Source organism: Alexandromys fortis, unplaced genomic scaffold (assembly GCF_014885135.2).
Source record: "Alexandromys fortis isolate MF-2015 unplaced genomic scaffold, M_Fortis_MF-2015_v1.1 scaffold_237, whole genome shotgun sequence".
NCBI lineage: Eukaryota > Metazoa > Chordata > Mammalia > Rodentia > Cricetidae > Alexandromys > Alexandromys fortis.
The window spans coordinates 520313-543752 of NW_026068137.1; positions in this window are offsets into that span (position 1 = coordinate 520313).

The following is a 23440-nucleotide window of genomic DNA, read 5'->3' on the forward strand; positions in this document are numbered from 1 at the left end:
CTGTAGTCTCTATTCGTTTACCTAGATTTTCCATGTCCAGCCGGCCCTCTGTTTGTGTTTTCTTCTTTGCCTCCATTTCAGTTTTCAATTTTTGAACTGTTTTCATTATCTGTTTGATTGTTTTTCCTTGGTTTCCTAGGGTATCATTCACTGATTTATTCAATTCTTCAAACTTTCTGTTATATTTCTCATCTGTTTCTATAAGGGCATTTTTTACATGCTGTTTAAGGGCGTCAATCACTTTCATAAAGTCAATTTTTTCTACTTCTTCTTGATTAAGGTGTTCATGTCCTCCTGTTGTGAGGTCGCTGGGTTCTGGTGGTTTCATGTTGTTTTTCAGATTGTTGGGTGAATTCTTGCATTGGCGCCTGCCCATCTCTTCCTCCAAATGCTTCCCTATGGATCTTCTTTTACAGGATCAGGTCTCCTTGCCTACTGATGTACCTTCCCAGTAATGGCACTCCCCAGTGATGGCTCTCCTGGTGCCGAGATCAGATCTCCGTGCTGGTTGGGTAGCTCGTAAACAAAGTGCCTATGTTGCTTGCTGTAGGCAGGCTATTGAAACAAAGGAGCTCCCACCTGCTAGGTTGCCTTCGGGATTTGGCCCCAGCGCCTCGAAGAGGGAAGGGAGGCAGAAAGGGGGAGGGTTCTGGATGCAAACTGGGTGGGATAGGAAGAGAGAGGCAGTATGCTGGGAGTATAGGCCCAGCAGGAAGTCCAGGAAGTATAGGGAGGATGAGGAACTTCTGAATTCCCTGTCCTGGGCTGCTGCCATGGGTCCGAATCTCACCCCAATGATGGCTCTCCTGGTGCTGAGATCAGATCTCAGTGCTCATTGGGTAGCTTGTAAACAAAGCGCCTACCTTGCTTGCTGCAGACAGGCTATTGAAACAAAGGAGCTCCGCTAGGTTGCCCTCGGGATTCAGCCCCAAAGCCCCAAGAGGGAAGGGGGAGTTCTATTTTTTAATCAGTATGTGGTGTCTGGCCATGACTAGGATGCCTTGGACAGGAAACATAATCAAGAATAGAAAACTTAGGATGGAAAATACCTTGCCAGTTAAGATCACAGAAGATCCGGTCAGAGCATGCAGGTTTGATTCCTAGTACATGTAAAATTTCACTATCTCTGACTCTGGCATCAAGAGTTCTGACACCATATCCTATCCTCCACGGCCATAAGACAAAGAGGAGACAGACCATAAAAAACTACTTTCAAACTATATATGGTAGTGCATTCTTTAGTATCAGTGTGTGGACACTGAGGCAGGAAGACCACTGTGAATTTTAAAGCCTGTGCTACATAGTCTACATACAGACACTCACACACATACCCCTCCCTCATACACACACACACCCCAGAAAAGAACAAAACTTAATAACTTACAAGAATAGAAGCATTCAAGAATTGGGACAATACAATGCCTATTAAAGTCATTTCAAGTGTCTTCCACTGGTTGTCATAGAACCATTTTCAAAAATAAATATGGCCAATCATGTGAACACATGCTATTAATCCCAGCCCCTGGAAGAAACTGAACATTTGACAGTGGGCCACGGACCTTACCATGAGACCTGAACTGCCCATCATGAACTGGGTGTTAATGGACCCACCAAGTCATGTGATGTTATCTCGCTTGTACAAATAAAGCTTGCCCGTAGATCAGAGGGCAGAGTTAGCCAACTAGCTAACCATAGAGGTCTGGAGGTCTGTACAGACAGACAGAAAGTGGTATAGCTGGGTGGAGAGACGAAGTGATAAGGCAGGAGGAGGTAGGAGCTTGGCCTCAGCTGGGAAGTTGAGTAGGTTAGGTGGCTGTGGTTTTGCTCCTTTGCCTCTCTGCTCTCTCAGCATTTTCCTCTATATCTGACTTGGGTCTTTTATTATTAAGACCTATTAGAACTAATGCTGCCACGCGGGCCAGGTTTCCTGGTGCTTCTGTATATCATGGAGGCATCATGCAGAAGTGGAAAGCTATAGCTTTTCAACCCCATTCTGGGACAACCCTGACGGATGCTTGTGTGTATGATATTTTGTTTGCGTTCTGACAAACACAGTTTGCCTGGAGATCAGAGGGCAGAGGTAAATCACCAGTTAACCATAGAGGCCAGGCAGTGGTGGCACACACCTTTAATCCCAGTACTTGGGAGGAGGAAGCAGAAAGATCAGGGGTTCAAGGCCACCCTGAGCTACACGTGAATCAGTCGAAAAGAGAAACAGAGCCAGGAGGAGGTGGCTTAACCCTTTAATTCCAGCACTAGGGAGATGGAGACAAGAATATAAGGCAGATGGAAACAGAATCTCAGCTGCCCATTCAATCTGATTGTTTGTACAGACAGGATCTCCCCCATTCAGTCTGAGATTTCACAGAGGTAAGAAGTCTCTGGTGACTGGCTGCTCTGCTTCTCTGATCATTCAGCTTCCACGCTGGATATCTGACTCCAGGTTTTTATTGATTAAGACTAATTAGGATCACACTTCATACTGGTGAAGGGAAATCTTCACAGTGGGCAGAAGTTTGGGCATTACACACGGCCATACAGTTTGTTTGGAAGGAGAAATGGCCAAATGTGCAACTACCAGCTGGTTAATCAGCTGTAGCCAATGGACTGACTGCATGGGCTGGGACTTGGAAAGAGCATGATTGGAAAACTGGTGAGAAAGACATCTGGGGAAGAAGTAGGTGGAGAGATCTCTCCAAATGGGCAAAGGATGTGAAGATACTTGCATCCCATACAAATGTTCACCCAAAGATGACTCAGCTGAGGAGGAGTTCAAAAATCAAAGTTAGGGTGACCTTTTTTGTGGCTAGCCAGCCTCTTTTCTTAGCCATTCACGTCATTGCCCAATGGGCCCATGAACTAAGTGGCCATGGTGGCAGAGATGGTGTCTATGCACGGACTCAACAACAGGAACTTCCACTCACCGTGGATGATCTGGCTTCTGCTGTTTCTGAGTGCCAGATCAGCCAAGAACAGAGAACAACACTGATCCCCGATATGGCACCATTCTCCAGGGTGTCCAGTCAGCAACCTAGTAACGGTTGAGTACATTGGACCACTTTCTCCATGGAAAAGACAACTCTTTGTCCTTCCGGGAATAGATACTTATTCTGGTTATGATTTACTTTTCCTACATGCAATGCTTCTGCCAAAACCACCATCAATGAATTTACAGAATGTCTTATATTTTACACCGGATTGTAATACATGATATTTTAGAGTGTTGTAATACATGATATTTTACAGTATTGTAATATATGATAATTTACAGTTATAATACATCATATTTTACACAGTATTGTAATACATGATATTTTACAGTATCACTTCTGTCCTGGGAACTCACTTCACAGCCAGTGAAGTACAGCAGTGGAACCATAATCATGGAATCAACTGGTCTTACCATGTTTCACAGCATCCTGAAAAAGCTGTCCTGAGATAAAGATGGAATGAGCCTTGGTGTTGAGGAAATTCATTCAGCCAACAGCCCTTTGGATACCAGCCCATGAGGGCCTGGCCAGAGGTACTATAAGTACAGACAGGAAGCTTGCCACTCTTTTTCCTTTCGTTTGGTTGGAGATCACAGTTCAGTTAGCAACCCTAGTGTCCACAGAGCAGAGGAACACAGTGGCTTTCTGTTGTGAGTGATCTCAAATAAATATTTGTTATCTTTTATTACAGGCTCGTGTGGACCTCATTTAATTATGCAACATTTTGGCACCCAATGTTCACATGGACTGAGCCTTGCCCTCATATGCCCTCCACTGTACTCTTCTCTTTAAAAAAAAAAATCCAGCCAGGCAGTGGTGATGCATGCCTTTAATTCTAGCACTTGGGAGGCAGAAACAGGAGGATCTCTGTGAGTTTGAGGTCATCCTGGTCTACAAGAAATAGTTCCAGGATGGGCTCCAAAGTGACAGAGAAACCTTTATCGAAAAACCAAAAAAAAAAAAAAAGAAAGAAAGAAAGAAAGAAAGAAAGGAAAGGAAAAGAAAAGAAAAGAATCTGTGTGGTTTTGAGTCTGAGTTTTGCTTATGAAATTCATAGATGGACCACATTGGAACTGTTCCTGGACCAGTTTGGTGGTACAACTCTGACACCTGCTGGCCAATGTCACTATTACACTTTAATCTCAATAATTTGTAACAGAGGTAGCTCATCTGATATTAGATTGCAATTTGTAAACCACTCTCAAGAAAATGGCAGATAATACTACCATCAGGAAAACCTTTCATTTCTACTATGGATGGAATCCTAAATGAGGCATATGACCTATCTGGGAAGTAAACATTCTTAGCCATAGCTGTTATTAGTTTGATTTTCAATATTTTATCCTTAAAGAAATGGTTTGATAACAGAAGCAAGAATGAGAAATTTATAGAAATGATACAGACTTTATAAACTGGTAGTGAGATGGTAGCTGAAAGGACTCAGATTATTGAAATTGACAATCAAAATCTGTTAAGAAGTTATGAGAAGTTAGCAGACAGAACATCCCTCCTGGAAGGCAATCTACATGCCATCAAAATAATCTCTACGGATGAGAAGCTATCATTAATAAAACATTTTAAAAGCTTGGAATTACATGTGCAGAATGAAAACCAGAAATTAATTGATTTGATGAAATTGTTAGAAATATTCACAGATCAAGAGATTCAGACTTTAAAAAAGACAGTGATAAAATGATTTGAATCAATTGAAGAACTTGTCAGAACTGATAAGCAAAGAGAGGAGATACATACAAAAGACAATAGTAAAGATTTAGCATCGGTAAATCAGTGATGACTTACCGAGAGTTTTAACTATTTATCCTGTAATTACCTCTGAAAAGCCAGCAAATACTCAATTCCCAAAAGGTTATACAGAATGTCAGTGGGAGTCTATAAGTATGAAAGATCTAAAAGATATTAAGGAAGCAGTAGTTTCTTACGGCATCCATTCATCATATGTGGGGCAGTTAGTAAAGTTATGGGATTCAAGAAATAAGGTTACTTGACATGATTGGCTTCATTTAGCTTCAGTTGTATTAGATCATTGGCCATATATACAGTGGAAGAGTTGTTTGAGAGAGGAAGCTAAGCCCCTTGAACATCAAGGTAGAGTCCGAGTTTTTGAGACCTCCCAAGACCAAATTCTTGGTGAGGGCTGTTATGCTGATCTAGATAGTGAAGCTACATACAATGACCACATCTTGTCCCTATGCTATACAGCAACTTTGAATGCTTGGGACAAGATTCAAGAACTAAGAAAAAGAATTAAATCGCATACAAAGGTTATACAAGGACCAAGAGAATTCTATGGTAACCTTTTGCAAAGATTAACTAAAGCTGTACAAATAGGGACAACAGATCCAGATACTAGATAAGTATTCATCGAATCTCTGGCTTTGAAAATGCTAGCTTAGAATGCAAAAAGACACTTAGCCCTTTAAAATTCAGATCAGCACCAATGGATGAATGGATCCTGCACACAGTCAATGTTGAGTCCTTTGAATATAACATTGAGGCTTGGATAGGAGAAGCAATTTCCAAAGGTATGAAGAAACATCAAAATACCAAATGTTTTAATTGTGGTAGAAAAAGCCATCTGAGAAAGGATTGTAGACAGGACATTCCTAGAAATGATGTTTCTTCTGGAAATGACCCAATTAGAAGATCACAATCATCTAGATTAGGCAGAAGATGTGGCAAAGGTTAACAGTAGACCAATGAAGTAGACCAACAAGAGACACACAAGACAACCCATTACTACTGGGGAAATCCTTGGGAGGGCCTCTCACAGGCCCCCAGGTTGAATGTGGTCCAGTCATTTCCAGTCACTGTGGAGGACCCCAGGAAAATTAGAAAATCCAGTGCCTGGTATAAAAAACCATGCTGCTCTTGATGATAGAGTAATCATGGAGAACGAATCAAAAATTTCAGAAGAAAATAGAAAACGTATTTTGTCAGACTTCTATAAATGATCAAAGGCTAAATGAGAGTACAAATAAATCATATTATAATTGAAGGATTATTAGACACAGGTGCAGAAGTGGCTATTGTTGCTCCAGAATCTTGGCATCTGAATTGGCTTCTTCAGGAGGCAGATGTTCAATTCTCTGGAATTGGAACCCTCTCTCAAGTAAAAACAAAATATGAGATGGGTTGAAGGCATAGGACAAGAAGGACAAAGAGGAAGGCTGAAGTCATATGTGGCTAATATACCAATGAATCTATGGGATCAAGATCTGTTGTAGCAATGGAATACATAAATTAAAATTCCTGAAGTTTCAGAAACTGACCATAAACCAACTCATGTTTCTGGGAAGGATATTATAAGGTACTATATAAAAAAAAGTCACAAATGATTCAGGCTCTAACAAAACACACACACACACACACACACACACACACACACACACACCAACAACTGGCAAACTCTCAACGGTATCAATAGCCCTACTTTTAAAATGATTAACTACAAAATCTATATAGGTTAAACAATGGCTTTAAACAATAGAGAAACTACAGGAGCAACTAAAAGCTATTTAATATTGAAGAATAGATTAACCCTTAGAATTTTCCTATATTTGTTGTTAAAAAGAAATCTGGAAAATGGACAATGGTAATGGATCCAAGAGCTGTTAGTAAGATGACTCAACCAATGGGCTCTCTATAATACATTCCTTTGCCTTCTCTATTTCCTAAAGGATGACCTCTTATAGTTATTAATTTAAAAGACAGTTTCTTTACTATACCATTACAAGAAAAAGAGAGAGAAAAATTTGCCTCCACAGCACTGACTGATTCAGTATTCACACATTTGATAGAAGTTATGGCCATCATGGGTATACTTGCATAAATAAAAGCAGACGATGTTTCAACATATGTCTAAAAAATGAAACAGTTTTTTGCTTAGTATAATATAAAGCGTATGACAGATATACCACACAATCCTACAGGGCAGGCATTTATAGAGAGATCAAATTAAACTCTAAATGATATGTTAAATAAACTGAAGCTAATGATAAATACCCCCATATAGATTGCATAATGCTTTATTAACCTTGAGTTTTTAAATACTAATGAGAAAGGAACAACAGCTGCAGAGAGACATTGGAAAATAAAAAAAAAACTTTTAAATTAAATCAGACAGTATACTTCATAATGGGGTTGAAGACTAGTCATAGCTACTTTCCTCTCATATCTTAGCTAAGATATTTTAGTATAAGACTTAGACCCAGGATAGGACAGCTATTGAAATAATCTTGTTATTTGCTAATCACCTTAAACTGGACATTTAGCATGTGTTTCTTGTTGGTTTTGTTCATGTTGGTGGTAGGTCTATTTTTGTGTATACTTTTGCTTTTGCTTTTTCCTGGACAATACTTGATATCTGTTCTCATTGTACATAGTTATGTTTTAGGTTTAGAACCCTCTTATTTAAACAAAATGGAGAGGTATTGTGGGAATTCATTCGGCCAATAGCCTTTTAAATACCAGCCAGTTAGGGCATGGTCTGAGGTACTACAAGCACAGACAGGAAGTGTGCTCACCCCTCTTTTTCCTTTTGCTGGTTGGCGGTCAGGGTTTTGTTCACAACTCCAGCACCCACAAAGCAGAGGAACACAGCTGCTTTTTATTGTGAGTGATCCCAAATAAATATATTTGTTATCTTATATCACATGCTCTGTGGACCTCACTTAATTGTGCAATACTTTTGTCTTTTGAAGACATACTTACAGCACCAATTAGATCGCAGCATCTTGAAAGCTGGGACAAGGTTCTCCAGAAGGTAGTATATGCTCTGACAGCATCCAATGTAGGGCAGGGTTTCCCCTAAAGCCAGAATCCATGGGTCAAGGAATCAAGTGTTGGAAGAGAGGTAGTTCCACTCACTATCACCAATAGTTACCAACTAGGAAAGATTTTGCTTCATTTTTCTGCTACTCAGAGTTCTGCTGGCCTAAAAGTTTTGATTACAGATGGAGGAGGGTTCCTGCCAGGAGCCACAACTTACATTCCATTAACCTAGAAACTGAGCTTTCCCCCTGGACTTCAAATGCCCTTAAACCAACAGACTAAGAAAATAATGCCATTAGGAGGGGTGATATATTCAGATTACCGTGGGGAAATTGGATTGCCTCTCCACAATGGAGATAAGAAGGATTATGTCTGGAATCCAGAAGACTGTAGCATGAATTCTAATTGGTCTTAATAATAAAATCTTGGAGTTAGCTATCAGGGAGTGAAAGCTGAAGGAGCTGAGAAGCAGAGCAGTCCACCACTACAGAGTTCATACCTCTACCAGTGCTCAGACCAAATGGGTGATTTTGTCCTCAGACTACCTCCTCAGACTTCATCCTCAGGCTAATGGCTTCAGACTGCACTGCTCCTCTGACTGCATTGAGCTCCTGTCTCCTCCTGCTTTATATTCCTCTTTTCACCTAGCCATATCACCCCTGTCTCCACCTCCCTAGTGCTGGGGTTCAAGGCATCTGATCCCAAGTGGTAGGATCATATTTTTGTGAGCTCTGTTTCTCTTTTAGACTGGATCAATTTCCTGTATTCCAGAGTGGCCTTTAACTAACAGAGATCCATCTATCCCTTGAGTTCTGATATTAATGGTGTATGCCAGCATTACCTGGCCTCTACTGGCTTAACTCTGCACTCTGATCTTCAGGCAAGCTTTATTTGTTAAAACACAAACAAAATAACACTACAGGAGATCCTTTAGGGCATCTCTTGGTGCTACTATGCCCTGTGATTAAAGTTAATGAGGAACTACAACAGTCTAATCCAGGAAGGATGACAAAGAGCAAAGATCCATGAGGATCACTTCTCCAGGAAAGACCTAAGACCTGATGGAGTGCTTTCAAAGGTAGAAATACAAAATGGGTAGTAGAGGAAGGTAGTTCTAAATACCCATCTTAGGCCACATGATCAGTTGTAGAAATGAGGATTATATCTGGCATGAGTGATTCTGTTATATTTTGTTAATAATGTATTTGTACAGATATTTGTATGTTATTTCTATTTCTTTATCATATGTTGCAATATCAATTAAGAAAATCTCAGTGGTTATCATATGTAAGTTTGAGATACTGGAAAAATGTCCCTCAAGGGACCTTGCCACTATTCTAGATATACAATTCATTTGTGATTGTATGTAGGATAGCTATGCTATGTTTAGGCATAATTATGACCTGGCTATTGTTCTTTATTTAGACATCAGTCGTGACATAAGGTGATACGATTGTATGTCAAGTAGATAAGCAGTGGATTGTAATGGCTATTCTTGGTTGTTAGCCTGGCTATATCTGGAATGAACTATATAATTCAGAAATGGAGGGCACAGTTGTGGTCTGAACCTTGAGGCAAGAAGACAACGTGCCTTTGATACACATCCTGCCTCTGGATGACACACACCTTTATTCCAGTCCTTTATGCTGGAAGGCACACTGTTAATCTGGGTCATACCTTCTGCTAGGACAATGGAAGAAGGAAGGTTGTGTATTAGTTCTTTGCTTTCAACCTTATCTTGCACCACCATCAGATGTAAAGATGCAAGACCTTTTAACACATTTTCAGCAGTCCTTTGCAGATAGACTGCATCTGAATGTGCCAGAAGGAGATCATTCATGTCATGGATTAAGAGGATATCCTTGGGAATATTCTCCAAGACCTGTGAAACATGTAACTGACAGATTGTGAGGCTATTCTTCATTACCTGAGGTAAAACAGCCCATTATTATCTCTTGGCTGGCTTATGTATACTGTAAAGGCAAAGAGGTCTTGATACTGTGGTGCCAGGAGAGTTTGAAAAAAATCCTTAGTATGTAAAACTAAAATATAATAAGATAAAGGGATAATACTAGGGTGGGAGAGGCCTGGTTGCATGGACCCCATTTTTTCCCATTTGATCATTAACTACACAAAGATCCGGCAGGAGGCAGTAGCATCTAGATCTTTTGAGAATAACAAATATGGGGGAGTATTATGTTTACTTGTGATCGGTTCTATGTGCCCCATCTGTAACTGTTCTGCAACTAATTTTTTTTAGGATTGACAGCTTGGGTTCAATTATAGATCATGGTTCCACCTAGGCATCTTGATTCAAGAACCATGTCAATGGAATTGGACTAGGAGGCTTGATTGTGGTGGATTTCTGAGGGATAGTGATTCTTAGAATTGGGGTATGACTCATATGTAGCATCACAATTTGCCAAACCTCTCTTTTCATGGACCTGAGGTCATCAGGGAAACTCTATCATTAGTAGTTAGGACAGCACCCATATCCTCCAGGATGTCTCTGCCCCAGAGGTTTCTCAGTAGCATAGAAATGATAGGGTGAATGGCTCCCTTGTTGCTATCATGGTTTTTCCAATGGACAGAAAGGGGAGTAAGTTTTAAATCTTGTTGGCCCCCTACTCCACTGATGTGAGGGCCAGGTCTAAATTCCAAATTTAGAAATGCATTTCCCATAATTTTGTGATGCCCACTCTCATGTCCACCAAGCTTCTGACAGCTTGTCCATCAAGATAGACAGTCAGCATTGGGGAGCATGAAAAAATGGGCAGTGGTTACCAGAGCATTGTCTTACCAGCAGGGCTGAGGAGTGCTGTGCCTGAAGTTTAAAGGGTTAGGGCTTTGGCAGGCTGTTATCTCTGCAATCCTTTGCCCAATGAAATCCCTTATTGCCTCTGGGGCATCAGGTACTAGGTTTTGCCTGGGGCAATCATGCCAAGATGGCCTGGTTTGCCACATCCGCAGTAAGATCTATCTACTTGGGGACCCTTGGGTGTGGGGACCTGTCTGCAAAGAGGACATCCAGGGAAGGAATGAGGGCAGCAATGTAACCATTACTGGGGTCAAGATCTCTTGTGGTCAGTACCCACTGGTGAATGTCCTCACTGTGGACTGCTGTGACTGTATTGCAGGTGGGGACATTAAGCTCTTCCCAAACCAATTGTTTGATTAACATTTACCTAGCTGGGCCTGGGTCTGCTCTCCGCTCCACTGCCTCATTGGCACAGGTGAGAAAATCAATAAAAAGTTCCCCTGGCTGTTGAATAAGATTACGGATGTTAGCTGAAGGGTTCTGCAGGGTGCATGCCTTAAGAGCCTTGGAGGACAGGTCAGAAACTTTTTGGTTGGCTCATCTGTGCCTGATGAATGGGATGGGCAAAGTGACCTCATCAGTGAGCATGGCGAGGGTCTCTGGAATATTAATTAATTAATTGTTTGTGCTTGAACTTCTACTTGATCATCATAAGACAATTTCCTGTTAAGAAAGGCAGCTAGCTCCAGCACAGCTTTGAGCAGACTGTACCAGTCAACGTAAGTCTGCAGTTGCATTGCCCATTGAGTGTGAACCTGTTTCTCATGGGATCCTTTGTCCGCATTAAAAAGCAAATCTGAGCTGTGGACTGTGTCATGCCATAATCCCAATCGGTAAGGAGGGTGAGGTAGGAAAATTGGATGCTGAAAACTAGTCTGAGGTGGAGAATTTGAGGCCATCATAATTGAGAAGGTCTTCTCTTGCTGAGAGAACAAGAGAAAGAAAGAGAAACTGAGAATATTTTTAAGTTTTAGTCATTGTTTATTTTGAATTTTGAGTATGTGTTTCCTTGATAACTGTGTTTATGAGTGCAGCTCCTTGTAGTGATATTTCATTTGTATTTTAATAAATAAAGCTTGCCTGGAGATCAGAGAGTAAAGCAGCCACCCTGGTCAGTCTTACAGACCAGGCAGTGGTGGCACATACCTTTAATTCCAGTAGTCACACTAGTTGTCATAGAAACCAGGCAGTAGTGGTTCACACCTTTAATTCAGCCCTAGAGAGAAATATAAGACGGGGGATCAGTTCACAGAGGTAGTCTCATTCTGAGATTCCTAGAGGTAGGATCACCATTTTAGACAGGGTAGAGGAAAGAGCCAGTGACTGACTGTTTTGCTTTTCTGACCTTCAGGTTAGCTTTAATTCGTTAAAAATACAGATGAAATATCACTACAGTTCCTGAAAGAGGCCAGAAGAGGGCATAGAAACCAATAAGCTGAAGTCAGGCAGCATTGAGTCTGGAAATCAAACTCAAGTCCTTTAAGAGGAATGCTCCTAAAACCACCAAACTATCAAAATAAACAATGGAAGAAAAAAAACCCAAGAAGAGAACACTTGAAACTATTTATTCACCTGACGAAATGCATGCTAACAAATACGAGATAAAAATACAGGACCCCACAACCAGAATTTGTCTTTGTTCTTGTGATGGGGTCTCATAATCCACGCTAGCCTCAAGTTCATTTTTTGGCATCAGTCCTGGACCCTGAAAGAGACCAGTGGCCTATTTGTCAATGAATCTACAACCATGGCAACCCCAGGACCCCAATAATGTAGTAAACCTGACTGGATGCAAGCCTGCCCCTACCCCGAGGCCCATGGAAGCTAAAATACTGTCATTAACACACAAAACTTACCCCATGGACCCAAGCCCCACTCCAAGACTCCTAGGTTTCTTGAAAGCCACCTATTTGGTTTTAAGTTTCTCAAAACTCAGTCTCACTAAAGCCTGGTGGCTTTGCCTGGATAACGCCCACTCCCCATTATAAAGGAATTGCAATAACAGGGAACTATGCAGATTCCTCTGATATCCAGTGATGTAGGTGGCAACAGTTGGGCAAAGGTAGGCTCACCACATAATCTGAACAGGTAACAGACTCTGTATAGTCCAGCCCCCACCAAGTTACACCAATCTCTGCACTGAGTCTAAGAGTCCAACAGGGAGAGGGTACCTAATTTCCCTGGATGATGCCTGGTGGGCTTGGAGCACTTGTATTTCCTGCGTGCATGCCCAAGTTTTGAACGACACACAGGATTTAGGTGTCCTGGTGCAATTACTCCCCCAAATAACTTACCACCCTCAAAAGGAGGTTTTCTACTGGCTAAGACCACCAAAACAAGCCAAGCTGGATGTTTTCATGGCTGTCTTAGTATCTTAGTATCCTCCCTCTTAGGCCTGTGCCTGGCAAGGGCTATAGGCATGCAAACGTCAATTCTCATTCTTAAGGACCGGAACTCCAAAGCCTTAATTGTGGCTTTGGAGGTGTTACGAGCTGGGGGACTTCAGCTCCAGGTTCTTTTCGAGTAGTATCTATGAGGACTCTGTGCCCTTCTCCCCAGAGAGTGATGAGTAACCAGACCAAGCAAGAGAATTGTTTTTATGATGATTCTTTACTAGCAACTTCAATATCCAATGCATCAATGGGGGTTACAATCTCAGTAGGCATGGGGGATTGATAATGGGCAACACACAGGCAATTCAATATCATAATTATTAATCCTACTAAACCTAATACATAAAACCAATTCATCTAACTTATCTTAATCTAACTTATCTTAACCTTAATACAACTTAGCCATTACTTATCTATAACCTTAATACATCTTATCCATTAATTATCTATAACCCTAATACAACTTATCCATTAATTATCTATAAAACACTCCTTAACCTTAGCTTATCCATTATTTCCTAATCTGATCAATTATCCTTAAAATATCTCTTAACATTTCACACATTAACATATGTATTAACACATCCATGCTCTTCTCTTAACCTCTCATACACACATGAAATAGCATCATACGACCTGATATTCCCTGGCTTAAAAAGGGCTTTTTGAATTTCTTCAGGCTGGGCTCTTGTCCACACTGAGGGCTGGGTAGCGAAGATCGACTCTTGACCCCGTAGTCTGCACTCGGGAGATAAGGTCCTGATGTTCCAGGCTGGTATCTGGTAGTGCCTTGGACTCGGCTTTCGGGTGACCCAGTCTCGGGAGACAAGGCTTTTAGTTCTCTACTCTCGAGGATGAGGCTTTATTATAAGGGGCAAACTCACGAAACAGGAGCGAGAAGTCCATCCTCAGGTGTGTAACGCGGGAACCAGAGAGAGAGGGAAATTTAATTATGGTGTTTTGGATCCAATTACTCTTAAACCCTCTCAGCAGTTTTTCTAGGATGTCTGTGCCGCTAATTAAGCAGGCTTTGGGAGACTTCTCACTGAAATATTCATTGTGTTCTTTTTTGCAAATGCCTTGCCCCCTCCCAACCCACAGGACGAGCTTTGCTGACAATAATAAGCAAGTTGTTACTCTACAGATTCCCGTAGAACTAGGAATCAAGGCCCCAGGGCCCACCATCCCTTGCCACAGCAGAATCACGCCCTCTGGGGTCTCTCTATTCCTCTGCAGATTTTCTCAGTCCACTGGTCCCTCCAGGCATCACCTATGGTGGTCTTGCTCTGTCGCCCTTGCTCTGTCGCCCTCTAACAGTTGGCCCTTGAACCCGTCATCCGTGTGTGACCCTCAGTCAAGTGCTGCAGAGTGAGACCACCAGACAAAACTTCTTTTAAGCTAAAAGATATAAAACAATACAAGTTTATTTATAGCAACATTGCCACAAGAGTCTTCTTTGACGATCTGAGAGCTGCTGCAAAAGGGGGAGGCTTGATGGAGTTTTTAAAGGCACAGACCTCAATGGTCTCATCTCTTGGGGTATTTTTGCTATGAGAGGCATTATCCTGTTTTTGTTTTGTTTTGCTTTGTTCTGTGCAATCAGAGGTTAAGTGAGATTACTGAAGCAGAAGGAACATCTGGTTAATATTTTAGTGATGGGGAGCCTCCTTCAGCCAATAACCTTTAAGAGGCTGGACCAGGTTAGGATGTCACCTTTTGGGTACCCAGAGAAATACCGCTGGCCGCTCAGAGCTATCTCTCTCTCTCTGGTTCCCGCGTTACACACCTGAGGATGGACTTCTCGCTCCTGTTTCGTGAGTTTGCCCCTTATAATAAAGAAATATAATTACAATCTTTTGGAGTTAGCTTGGGATTCTTTGACTCATATCCTCATCCTCCTTTTTAGTAACATTTTAGGATAACAATTGCATAATATGTGGAACAAGAATTTTGAGAAATAAGCCAGGTGGCTCTGAGAACAGTTTTCCCTTTAGATTGCTGTCAAGACTCAACCACTGATGGGAATGACTTCGGGATGTAGCCCAGACATCTTGTGCTTCACAGTCCTTAGGCTGAGAATAAGGTCTTGCTGACTCTTCTACGAAGAACTTAGTTTGAAACTAAGTTTGAAATGGAGCTAGTTTTTAACCATTGCACAGGTATCCAGACCCTGTTTCTGATTTCAGAGCAGCCAGCCTGGTATGTGTGTGTGTGTGTGTGTGTGTGTGTGTGTGTGCATGTGTGCGTGTGTGTGCATGTGTGCGTGTGTGTGCATGTGTGCATGTGTCTGTGTGTGTGTGTGCATGTGTGTGTATGTGTGTGTTGGGGAGCTCATCATCTGCACACAGGGGGCTGCAGACAACCTACAGCATAGACTGCTGATTTCCTACCCCTCCCACACATGGTTGGTTGGAAAATCTAGGTCTTTATAGCATGGAGAATGTGAAGTCGGTAGTCTTGGTACCCCCTGAGAGAACCCTAACTAGTCAGTAGTACTGAAGTCTCTAGTTGAGCTAAATTTCTACACACTTGATGACTTAAGTACATGGAGGCTTAAGTGTATGGTGTTCTCAGCAATTAGGCCTTACTCTCAGGTTATAAAGGTTGAACAACAGCATAAGTGATAGCCTGTAATATTTGCGGCCCATACTGTGAGATTCCTTTAGCCAATGACTCAGCAAGATGTAACCCATTCCTAGTCATGGAAGTTTTATTTTATAACAAAGGATGTCTAGTTGGGCTAATGTCTCCCCCATCACATAATAATCCCAATAAAACAACTTTTATATATGTGTGTATTTCAGAAAGCTTCTACAGTTCCAGGCATCCATACAGCTTTTCAACCTCCCTGGTTTAGGCAATATTCTATTGCTCTGAAAAGGCACCAAGACCATAATAACTCTTATAAAGGAAAGCGTTTAATTGGGGCTTGTTTACATTTTCCAAAGTTTGGTCTCCATTATCAGTACAGCAGGAAACATAGCAGCCTGCAGGCAGACATAATACTGCACGAGCTCATCAGAAGGAGCTGGAGAGCTCTATATCCATATCAGTATGCTGCAGGAAGAGAGAGTCATTGGGCCGGTCCATCCATATCAATCAGTATGTTGCAGGAAGAGAGAGTCATTGGACCTCTCTTGGGCTTCCTAAACCTCAAAATCAACTCCCAGTGAAACACTTCCTCCAACAAGGCCACACCTACTCCAACAAAGCTATACCTCCTAATTCTTTCAAATAATGCTACTCCCTAGTGACTAAACATTCAAATATTTGAGCCTATGGGATCCATTTTTATTCAAACCACCACACCCCCATACACCGCCCTTTCCTCTGTCTTCCCACCTACCTCCCTATTGACTCCTTCTGATCTAATTTACCCTTTATCCCTTTGAAACATTTTATTCAACTTCCTTTTCTTGGCTAAGCTGCCTCCCCACTGTCCCCTTAGTCATACCTGGACCTGCTTCACTTTTCACAAATCTGCTACCTCTGTCTCTTCTTTCTTTCTTTCTTTCTTTCTTTCTTTCTTTCTTTCTTTCTTTCTTTCTTTCTTCTTTCTTTCTTTCTTTCTTTCTTTTTCTTCTTTTTTTGAGACAGAATCTCTTTATGTAGTCCTGGCTGACCCGGAACTCTCTATGTAGACTAGACAGGCATCAAGCTTCTAGAGATCCACCTGACTTTCCTTTTAAATTCTGAGATTAAAAATGTGAGTCACTATGCCTGGCTTCTGTGTCATTTTTAACTATTGTATTTGAGCTAGGCAGTGGTAACACACACTTTTAATCCCAGCACCTGGCAGTCAGAGACAGGTGGATCTTGGTGCATTCAAGACCAGCCTGGTATACAGAGGAAGTTTCAGGACAAGCTCTATTGCTACAGAGGAACCTAGTCTCGAAAAATAAAAACAACAACAACAAGAGAGATTTTGTCTAAATATGTGTGTACATATGTGAGGGTAAACATGCTTGTGTATGGGCAGAGGCAAGCAGAGATGTCACATCTCTTGGAACCGGAGTTCTGTGTATTTGGGGGACACTCAGCTTACCAAGTGTGTACTGACTTCCAAATTCTGGTCCTCAGATTGTGTAGCAAGCACTCAGCCTCTGAGCCATCTTTCTACCTTATGTGTCATCTGTTCTCTAGAGCCATCTCTAATTCATGTGAAACTCTGAGACCTATCTTAATAATGTTACCATGAATCTCGTCAATTTTACATACTCTCAAGTCTGTTATGCCTTGCCAAAAGGCAATGGCTTTCTCACAGAATCCCTAAGCCACCAACATCACACTTCCGTGTCTGTCTTCTTCACTAGTCTGCAACAGGAGGAATGACAAGGTAGACACAGGCCTTGGACAAAAGATAGGGAATAGGGAAGTACCCAAAGAGAAAGATGGCTGGCACACAGAGAAGCCTTGAACACTGAATGATACACACGGGGAGATCGCTAGGGAAGAGTTAGGAATCTGAGCTCTTCTCGCAGTCTTACTGTTGATTAACTTGCTGTGAACTGGAGTTACAGAGTCACCATGTAGATCCTAGGAACTGAACTCAGGTCCTATGTAAGTGTTCCTAAGAGCTGGGTCATCTCTCCTCAACTGTTCAACAATGTAAAGACAAAGCTAGGGTATAGTTCAGTGGTAGAGTGTTTGCTTAGCATGTGCAAAGTCCTGGGTTCAGTACTAAGAAACCGTCATTAGCTCATTGGCCATATAAAAGTAGGCCAGCTTTTACCTACAAGGCCACAGGGTGTCAACCTTTGAGTTATAAAAACAGAAGTCAACCCACGTCCTACAGAGCCTCACAGTGGGCCTTTCTCACCAGACCAGTTCTTCATCTGCCTTTCTAGAGCCACTATGGTTCTTGACAAGATGGATCAGTGGGACAATACACTTGCTGCAGAGCCTGTTGACCAGAGTTCAATCCCAGGACCCATAGGTTGCAGGAGAAAATCAATCCCTGCAAGTTGTTCCCCAGCCTCCACATGTGTGTGAGACATGCCCACCTCCACATAAACAAATGTAACAATGAGCAAACAACAAACTACTAGAGTTCTACTTAAGGAAGTTCTGATCAAACAACACAACAAAAACAAAGCAAGGAGGGGAATCTGTTCACATGACCTGGGGCAGATTCCAGCATGTGCTGAAGCTTGCCATCCTTCATGAATGTAGACTCTTCACAGAGGCTGTCTTTCTCTTTCTAGTGCTATTCATCACGGTCACTCTAGAAAATAGTATATTTTTTTCCCAGAAAAGAAGAAAATGGGGAAAAGACGATGGAAAACGTTAAAGTCCATTAAATTTTCATGTTAGCCAACTTGCTGTAAGATTGCTAATAAACTTTCCTGATAAGTCGGACCAAATATAAGATAGTAATTATTTGAGCTATATTTAGATGCTACTTTATTTTGTAATAGTTCAAACAAATTTAACATGTTCTCACAAGAATTAAGTATAACGCCCCCCCCCCCATGTCAGATTGTTCTTTCTTAGCCTAACTTTCAAGTTTTTCTTGAACTGAAGTCGTTGAAAGTAGTTTTAATTCTGGTGTGAAGGGGAAGATGATCTCAGACAGTTAAAGCTTAGTGGGTATTGAGGAGACTTGAGTTGCAAAACTGGGCCCTATATAAATTTGTGCTGCGCTTTCCTGGGTTTTGTAGAGCACACCGCATTCAGTACAGTCCATGCATTGGTTGGTCAAAATGAGGGGACAAGGGGAGTTGGGAAAGATCACTATGCTACAATATCTCACCAAGTAGCCGTCCTGTTGACAAATCAGGAATATTGCTTTTGCTTATAAAAAAAAAAGCCACAGAAACAACAACAACAATAAACACCCACCCCCTCAATAAGGCAAAATTTAAAATAATTTTTAATGTAAGTTTGAAAGTTGAAATTTTGGGGTAGGAGGTTACAAGGACAGTAAATCTTTAAAACAATGAAGTAAGAAAGTTTGAAAATGCAGGTTTGACTGACCCTAACTATAACACACTAGCATGGTTACTTTTATGTCAACACAAGCTAAAATTACATGAAAGAAGAAAACTTAGTTTAAAAAATGCTTCTCTAAGATTCTGCTGTAAGAAATTTTCTTAATTAGTGATTGATGCAGGACACAACTCATTGTGGATGGTTTAATTCCTGGGCTGGTGGTTCTAGGTTCTATAAGAAAATAGGCTGAGAAAGTCATGAGAAGCAAGCTAGTAAATAGCATCCCTCCATGGCTTCTGCAAGGAAAGTGTAAGTCAAGTAAACCCTGTCCTCCCCAAGTTGTTTTGGTCATGGGGTTTCATCAGAGCAATAGTAACCGTAAGACGCTCTCTAACCCCAATGCTGACCCCCAACCCTGACCCTGACCTGAATCCTGAAAGGGACCTGACCCTGGACTTGACAAGGTCCTCTGATGCTGGAACAGTCAGGTGATAATTGTAGGGACTCTTTTAGTCTGAAGAAACATTGTAGTTGAAGTTGGAAGTGTTCAGGTTTTGACTGTGGTGTTAGGGAGTGTTCAGTTCTATGCAATCCAACCATGTCTTGAAGTTGGAGGCTGCTCTTAGAGGTGTCATAACAGGGTCTTGCTTGTTTGCTTATTCTTAAAGCTGTTCTGTCTTTCCACAGAGAGTGGCTGTGTTCTTTGGTTTCTTGCCCTACCTTCTTACACTCAACATAGATACCTGTGCATGTGCACATACACATGCACACACACACACACACACACACACACACACACACACACACATCTTTTCCAGATCAGCTTTCACAATACAACCACAGACTACCACTTTTCCAACCCCAAAAGATTCCTGTCACTAATACTAACGATTCCATACAAACATTAGAGGGAAAAGGGATGACAGTCCAACCTACCTGGTCTTTGTTGACAAAGGTCTGTCCCACTAGTTCAAGAGAATGTTCCCACGGAAGAGGCCTGTCTTAGTGTTTAGTATTGCTGGCATAATACGCTATTGTGAACTGTGCCGACCACAGGATAGGGAAAACATAAAGTGCCTGGTGTTGAGTAATAAGCTAACAGAGGAGAGACAAGGACTTCCTGTGGCCTTAAAGCTGTAATTGCTCACTCAGGCGAGAGCAATGGGAATGGGTGAGTAATGCTTCCCTCATGCCTCTACCTGCATAGTGAAAGTGTTTACAGTTGGCTGATTTCTCTTCTTCCCTGTTCGGGAGTAATATTTGTATAGCCTTGAAACATGTTCAAGTCTGTGAGCATATATTTGGAGTGTGCATGCCTAGGCATTTTCTTTTAATATTGAAGAAAAAATTGTACAATCAATCCTGAGACTGTGCAAAATTTACCAGGACTTAGAAGTGCGTTAAGGGAGGTCCAATTCTTTTTATTGATTTGACCTTTCCCATTTATATAAAAGTCAATGGTCGCCTACCAATGAAGCCATCATGGTTCTGCCAGACATCTCTGAGGTGTCCTAGGAGTTCCTGCATTGTGGTTTCACGAAGCACGTGAAACACTGTACTTGGCATTCCACTCACCAGTAGAACTTGTGCTGACAAAAATCAAGCCAACATCTGACTAACCAGTTTGCTCCCTCGGGGCCCTGATATCCCCTGTTCGAAGCTCCTGGAAGCCTTTGCTTGTTTTCACTCCAATTTTCTTTTTGTTACTCTTTCGAAAGCACATACCATCTTACATAAAATTATCAACATCAACGCAAACAGGAGCCCTTCCCTGTTATATAAAAATCTAATGCTCTGAAATGTTTCTCTGTAAGAGGTAGGGGGCAGCATCAGCGTCACCACGGTTCCAGTCTCAGCTAACAAAATACAGGTCCTTCCAGAAATTCAAGTGTAGCATATGACGGCAAAACTGAGCTCAAGTCTAGGTTTTCACGGGCTGAGTCAGACTGTGACCTTTAGATAAGAACCCCCAGTAGATGTTCGCTGGCGAATGTAGATTCTTTTCATAATCTAGTCCAGTGAAAAGTATCTGAGTCAGACAGATTTGGGCTCAAATTCTTACTTGATAATTTTTTGGTCTAAGAAAGGATCCTCATATCTAGACAGCACTCGAGTTGTATAAACAGCGCACACAGCATCTGCATAGCTCCCACGGGAAACCTTCCATGCCTCAGGAGTTTCTTCTTAAGTTGCTCTCAATCATGCTCGACTAAACATAAGGGAAGCTGGATTCAGCCAGTTCCTTCACTCAAGAAACATCTATAGCTGCTTGATTCTAACATGACCTTCAATAGTGCAAGCTGAAAGTAGAGCAAGTGTGAAGACGGCAGACCAGCACTTGGTTCTGATACTAGTCTCCTCAGCAGGTGGGGACTGGGGTGAAATCAAGAGCTTGTCATGGAGAAGTGTTAGTCAAAGGTCCGTGCTAACATGTGCAGCTTTGCCTGCTCCCTCACGGCTTTTTTTAGGACTTGGAACCTAAACCGGAAGATCTCTTCAAACAGTGACATCTGGTGGCCCTGTTAAACTTTCCCTACATCTGATAGGACTCCCAGGAAGAACAGAGGAGAGGGCCACCTCTTAGTACATAGTGGACAGTAAGAAATTTTCAGAGATTGAGGCCCATTCTCCACCTTGGTGACGTGAGGGCCAAACTCGGATTTTACTCTTGAATAGACATTATTATGTGAATGGGTCCCTGATCACTTCTACAAAAGCCTACTGATATTTTGGTTTGGTACCTAACGAACACCTGTAAGGGGGCCCACATGGGAGCATTTTGGGAACCCAATGTAGACACTGCAATCCTAACTTGCTAAGCAGGTTGAAGACAGGGTATCCAAGTGCTAACATACTGTCCTGACTGGAAACAGCCTATATATAGATAAGCCTGCTGCGTATAGTGGAGTGTATCTGAGGATTAGTCCTCAAACTATACCGGGAGAAGCACTATACAGTTTGTGATACTAACCCCTTTATTTTTTGTCTAAGTTGAAAAGGTGTAGTCTTAATTTTTTTATAAAAAAGGAAGTATATTGTAGTGATATTTTATTTGTATTTTAATAAATAAAGTTTGCCTGAAGATCAGAATGTAAAACAGTCACACTAGCCGGCCATACAGGCCAGGCAGTGGTGGCACACACCTTTAATCCCAGAAACCACACTAGTTAGCTATAGAGGCCGGATGGTGGTGGGGTGCGCTTTTAACCCCAGCACTAGAGGGGAATATAAAGTGGGATGAGACATGAACTCTCTCTTTCAGTCTAAAGATTTCATAGAGGTAAGAGCTCTCTAGTGGCTTGGCTGCTTTGCTTTTCTGATCTTCAGGTTGAACCCCAGTATCTGTCTCTGGGTTTTTATTATTCGTGCTACAATTGGTACCCAATGTTTGGGGTACAAATTCATGAAAAAGGGATTTGCCCAAGGCTTTTTAGCCACCAGCACAGGCCAGAGCTTCACATAGGGCTCCAGCCACACTCAACTAATCTTTCTTTTCTTTTTTCCCCAAGACTCTGTGTGAGTTTGGGATTTTCGTGTTGTAGACTTCCTGAAGCAGTCTCCAGCTGCCAACCAAACTCCAGAAGCACCCGTGTTCTAAATGCTACAGGACTCATGCACACTCGACTGGCTGGTTCTGCATTCAGGCAGTCCCCCCCCCCCCACCTCACATGCTTTTTCTGAACAATCCCCTGTGCGTTTTCAGACAGCTTTCTCTCTCTCTCTCTCTCTCTCTCTCTCTCTCTCTCTCTCTCTCTCTCTCTCTCTCTCTCTCNCTCTCTCTCTCTCTCTCTCTCTCTCTCTCTCTCTCTCTCTCTCTCTCTCTCTCTCTCTCTCTCCACCATGGGTTGTAGGCTTTCCCTGAACCCTGTTCTCAGACTGCTGTGTTTCTTTCCTGATACCCAAGCAAGCTTTATTTATTAAACTACAATCGAAATCCTTGTTTACCAGGCACAGAAAGCAAGTTATTATAAAAAGTAATTTGGGTACAAACTTTGGACTCACTAAGATAGGATAAATATTTAGTATTTTTTCTGAATTTGTCAAATGCAAATGGACTAGACATTGTTGATATATTTATTACCTGTATATATTATAGTTATTGTACTTACTGTATGTAGTTTTCTTATATTAGTTATATCCTTCTTTTTTATTTTACACAAACAGGAGAAATGCAGGGGCATTTCAATTGTATTTTAATAACTAACGCTTGCCTGAAGATCAGAACACAAAACAGCCACACTAGCCGTATAGGTCAGCTAGTGTTGCCACACACCTTTAATCCCAGCCAGCCACACTAGTTAGCCATAGAGTCCAGGCACTGGTGGGCCACGCTTTTAATCCCAGCACTAGAGAGGAATATAAGGCAGGATGAGACAGGAACTCTCTCTGTCAGTCTGAAGAGTTCATAGAGGAAAGAGCTCTCTAGTAGCTTAGCGTCTTTGCTTTTCTGATCTTCAGGTTGAACCCTAATATCTGTCTCTAAGCTTTTATTATTCGTGCTACAGTATATAGTCCCT